Source organism: Symphalangus syndactylus, chromosome 6 (genome assembly GCF_028878055.3).
Source record: "Symphalangus syndactylus isolate Jambi chromosome 6, NHGRI_mSymSyn1-v2.1_pri, whole genome shotgun sequence".
Classification (NCBI taxonomy): Eukaryota; Metazoa; Chordata; class Mammalia; order Primates; family Hylobatidae; genus Symphalangus; species Symphalangus syndactylus.
In genome coordinates, this window is record NC_072428.2 from 126695039 (window position 1) to 126700761 (window position 5723).

The window sequence follows — 5723 nt, forward strand, 5'->3', positions numbered from 1 at the left end:
GTGCATTGCAGGATGTTTAGCAGTGTTCCTGCCCAGGGAATGCCAACAGCAACTCCCTCATCTTTTAGTTGTGACAACCAAAAATTTCTCCAGTCATTGCCAAATATTTCCTGTGGAACAAAATCACCACTGGTTGAGAACCATTGTCCCCACTTCTATCCTATTCTCTTTTCCCATTAGGGACAAGACCAAGAGAGGGACATTTGAAAAGACAGAGGTGTTAGTCAAGAAATTTTCTAGAGGGAAGACATAGACAATAGCAAATGTCACAAAAATAATTTGTTGAATTGAGTTCTGCAAAGAAATAAGTTGAAATCCTAGCCCCCTGCACCTGTAGTTAAGATGAGGTCATACTGGATTAGGCTGGGCCCTAAATCCAATGACTGGTGTCTATAGATGTATAGGGAAATGGAGACATTTTTGAATTTCCAGCCTCCGGAACTGTGAGAAAATAGATTTCTGTTGTTGTAAGTCAATGTTGTTACAACAACCCTAGGAACCTAACGGAAATGGTAAATGAAGCCAAAAAAAAAAAAAAAAAGAATGACCACGGACTGCACTAACTTTGTTTTGAACATACAATCAAACATAAGTTTTAAGAATTTGGAAGTAGACTCTATGAGAAGAAAAACATAAGTTGTAAGATAAACTGTGTTCTGTAAGATCATAATAACATGTTCTGGGTGGACGAACTTCCGGCAGCAGCAGTTCCAGTGGCCAAGGCAAGATGGTTCAAAGTCAGAGTGGTGGTCATGGTCCTGGAGGTGGAAAGAAGGATGACAAAGACAAGAAAAAGAAATACAAACCTCCTGTACCAACTAGAGTGGGGAAAAAGAAGAAGAAAACAGAGGGATCATATGCTGCCGGCAAACTGCCACTGGTGACACCTCACACTCAGTGCCAGTTAAAATTACTGAAGTTAAAGAGAATTAAAGACTGTCTTCTCATGGAGGAAGAATTCATTAGAAATCAGAAACAAATGGAACCATTAGAAGAAAAGCAAGAGAAGGAAAGATCAAAAGTGGATGATCTGATGGGGACCCTGATGTCAGTAGGAAACTTGGATGAGATCATCGATGACAATCATGCCATTGTGTCTACATCTGTGGGCTCAGAACACTATGTCAGCATTCTTTCATTTGTAGACAAGGATCTGCTGGAACCTGGCTGCTTGGTCCTGCTCAGCCACAAGGTACATGCCATGATAGGGGTGCTGATGGATAACATGGATGCCCTGGTCACAGTGATAAAGGTGGAAAAGGCCCCCAGGTGACCTATGCTGATATCGGGGGATTGGACAACCAAATTCAGGAAATTAAGGAATCCGTGGAGCTTCCTCTCACCCATCCTGAATATTATGAAGAGATGGGTATAAAGCCTCCCAAAGGGGTCATTCGCTATGGTCCACCTGGCACAAGTAAAAGCTTGTTAGCCAAAGCAGTAGCAAACCAAACCTCAGCCACTTTCTTGAGAGTAGTTGGCTCTGAACTTATTCAGAAGTACCCAGGTGATGGGCCCAAACTTGTACGGGAATTGTTTCGAGTTGCTGAAGAACATGCACCGTCCATCATGTTTATTGATGAAATTGAAGCAATTGGGACAAAAAGATATGACTCAAATTCTGGTAGTGAGAGAGAAATTCAGCGATCAGCATTGGAACTGTTCAACCAGTCAGATGGATTTGATTCTAGGGGAGATGTGAAAGTTATCATGGCCATAAACCAAATAGAAACTTTGGATCCAGCACTTTTCAGACCAGGCTGCTTTGACAGGAAGATTGAGTGCCCCCTTGATGATGAAAATACTAAGAAGTGCACCTTTCAGATTCACACAATCAGGATGATGCTGGCCAATGATGTAAACCTGGACGACTTGATCGTGGCCTCTCTGGTGCTGACATCAAGGCAATCTGTACAGAAGCTGGTCTGATGGCCTTAGAGAATGTAGAATGCAAGTAAAAAATGAAGACTTCCAAAAATCTAAAGAAAATGTTCTTTATAAGAAATAGGAAGGCACCCCTGAGGGGCTCTATCTCCAGTGAACCACAGCTGCCATCAGGAAAATGGTTGGGAGATTTCTCGAACCCTGAAAGGGATGAGGTTGGGGGGCTTGCCCAGAGGAATCCTTGTTCTCATTGATTTTTATTATCAAAAATTCTGTGTCTTTTGGAGTATGATGTGTAAGTGCCCATAGGGTGGCCTTTGTCTGTTGGTCACTGTGCAGCAGTCTGCTTCCTGATAAAGTGTGCTGTTTCTCAAAACAAAACAAAACAAAAAAACATGTTCTATGAATCGCAGGTCAGAACACACATCATTACAGATCAAGCAATAATTTAGGAAGCAGAAAATAAGTGCTCAGAACATAGCAATAGGAGTAGGAGTATAGCACGTAACTCTGTATGTTAAAGTTTGTCAAAGTGTTTGTAAACCGTTAAATGCCCTAAAAACAAAAAACAGTGCTAATGTGTTTATGCTTTCAATCCTATTTATTACAAAAAATTAACTAGTATTTGTCTAATTAATTTACTTTGCATCGAGGAATGTTTTATTCTTTTGTTTCTGAGTCCCAGTCAAGTTTCTTTATGGCAGAAAAAACAAAGTATCTGAATTTTTATGATGAGCATGTACCACCTTTGTAATTGGGAAATGAAAATCATTTCTAATTCAAAAGTAAGAGTTTATGATCTACTAGGGTATACACACTGTTTTAATTTATTTATTTTTATAAAGTGCCCCAAATTTTATTCAATCAGGCACTTAATCCTTAAGAAGGCAGCAAAAATGAAAGAAATATAACATGACATGAAATATATTTTTTCATATAAAAACTATTTTAAATGTTTTTATTTCAATGATGTATTTAAATTTATGAGAGTATAGAAAAATGGAAAATATGAACAAGTCCAACTGGCTATACACAGAACATATTGAAGTGAGTGAATATTAGGTGAGGGACACATTTATTTCTAAGATTGTGAAGAGGTAGGAAAAATATATTTTACAAAGCCAGAAACATTTCTACAAATTAACAAAAGCTGAATGAATTTAATTCATACTTTTGTGTTTTCAAAGCTAGAGCTGAAAAGGAAGTAATTACTTTTTAGGTGCATTTTCTACAATTAAAATATGCTCCTACCAGGTTTCTATTGTGAGGTTTTCATAGGTATTGTAACTTGGACCAGAGAGAAATGGAAGCAACTATGGTGTCTAATAGAATCATATACTAGTTCAATAATGATTTGAATCTATTGATCGTCTTTGCACAGTCAAGTGTGGCAACTTCCCCCTGAGCTCCTACAGTGACATTTTGTGGCATTGTTTCTAACACACTCACCATTCCTTCCATATTTTTCCATAAATACAATTACCCTTTCTACTCCTTGAAGCATGTCAGTCATCTGCATACAACCCTTTCCTTTGAATTCCTCCATCCTGATTCATTATACTCCTCCCTCGATGTTCCCAGGGTACTACAGTGAAGGATTGGGATGCCTGGCGAAGGCCGTGAACAGCAGTAGAAACTCACTCCATTTGTCAAGCATATGTCTTCATGTGGGATCTTGTCCTACTGAGGGAAGGAATACCTCTTTCTTCCTTCAAAGAGAATATTCCTTTCATAAGCCACGTGCCTATGAGCAGTTTCCACCTGGAAAGTGTACTTTCATTCTTTTTTTCTTTTTCTTTTTTTAAATTCAATAGCCCAGGGAAAGCACTTTTTTCTTTCTAATTCCCCTAAAGACATTGCATGAGCTGCACTGGCTTGACATACCCCACCTTCACCATTTCAGGTGTTTTTGCTCTAACGCAGTATGCCTTGCTTTTTGCTAGTACAATGATTTTTCTAAAATATGTGATACTTGATAAGCAACAGAAGTTTCAGTTGAGATTTTTGTATAAAATGACAATGAAATACAAATAAGGTGTGTAGAAAGAAAATAAGGTAAAAATAGGCACTAGGATAGTCATTCTTAGTATGTTGTCACTTGGTTCCTTCTTTCAGGATCCTCCTGAGTGCTTGTTAAAAGCACACATTCCTAAGCAGTGCAAGACTTACTGAATGACTGTCTGGCTGTGGGAGAGGGTGGCCAGGGAATCTGCATTTGAATGAGCTCTCAATGTCATTCTGTTATACAATAAAATTTGTGAATGAATGCTTTCACAGGAACTTACATAAATTAGGTTGAAATTGAGAAACAAAACAATATAGTAAGTGTCCCAACTTCAGCCTATGTTTTATATCCAACAATGAGGTTCAGATGTGTTAGTAAACTGAGAGTGTAAGACTACCTACCAGAAGTGCAGAAGCAGAGGCCCTGAGGATTTTCTTGAGAAAAAAAATTGAGGCTTCATGTAAAGGGAAAGTGGCATGACAAGCTTGATGCAGTGAAACTATCCACTGTCAGAGGAAGGATCTGAGTGAGTCTATCAATAGGGCTCTGTCCCTAGAAATAGTAGAGTACCCTGGACAATGAAGAGAGAGAGAGAGCGCTGCAAATAAAAACCAGGAAAAGCTGTCTCGCTAATAACGCATAATTGAGACATAGAGACTCAATAAGCACAGCTTTAGCACCTCGCTTTATCAATTGGTATCTAATTATCCAATCAGAAAGCACTCTAAATATTTCAGAGGGATTTAATATAGTTAAATGTTTCTAAATTGTTAGAAGGCGAAGCCATAGGGAAAAGAAATGCAAGTAAATGCAAGAAGCTGCTAAAACTGCTCAGGCTGAGAAGAAAGAGAGGAAAGTGGCAGTGCCCCAAACCATAAGAGTTAAAACACCATGGCAACTGGAACTTTCACTGCAAGCACTGAGTGAGAATCCAGGAGTCTGCAGTCCCTCGGTGGCTGCTTAAATCAGTGGTGATATCACAGATGCTGCCAGAGCCAGAGTAGAAAAAAATTACTTGTCTCTTCCTGGCTTCTACTCAGCTGCTCAGGCTGCCCATGGGCAGAATTTAATCAAATCCTGTGAGCAAAGGGGTCCAGGAAAATAGTCTGGACGCTTCCAGGCCTTGACAGAATAGAGGGTAAAATGAAAAAGGCATATGTGAGGCTGAGAGCCAAGAGGAAACTAACAGGTTTACCCAAGAACAGGTTATAATAGGAAAAGCAGGTAAAACAATTCTGCTCCATTTACCCCTTAGGCTATTACAAAGTTTGGATAGCTGGCAATTTCTAGACATAGGTCAGCTGGCTGTAAACTTTGCTGGCCTTTCAATCACCTGGGATCTTTAATAAAGTGTCCATGCCTGGTTTTTACCCCCTAGATAGTGTGATTTAATTAATAATGAGTGCATCCTGGGCATCAAGATATGCGATACTTCTGCAGGTGATTCTAATTTCCAAGACACTTGGCGCTGGTGCCATGGGTTATAGTGGAGGCTGTGGCACCTGGGGAGCAGGACAGAGCAGCAGTAGCACTGAGTCTATTAAAAAATGTGAAATGCTCCCTTGAGAGTCTCAGAAACTTTTCAGGAGACTGTGGTACAAGGAGGACAAGGAACCTCAGCAGATTCAATAACCCTTGAAATACAGATTGTACCAATATATGAAAATTCCACTTCATAATCCAAATAGATTACATGGTTATTCCTATCACCTCTGACTTCTTGATAACACAAACATTCAACAGAGGGGTTTTTAATGTAAGGGTTAGTCTCATACATTTACAATGGGATTAGTATTATATTAAGTGGATTTACACAGACTCTTCAGAAAAGTAT

The 5723-nt window shown here is 39.3% G+C and overlaps 1 pseudogene; it reads left to right on the plus strand.

The window, feature by feature from the left end:
* The first annotated feature begins 714 nt into the window (after window positions 1-714).
* LOC129485427 (26S proteasome regulatory subunit 4-like) lies at window positions 715-2065 on the plus strand (annotated as a pseudogene).
* The last annotated feature ends 3658 nt before the right edge of the window (window positions 2066-5723 follow it).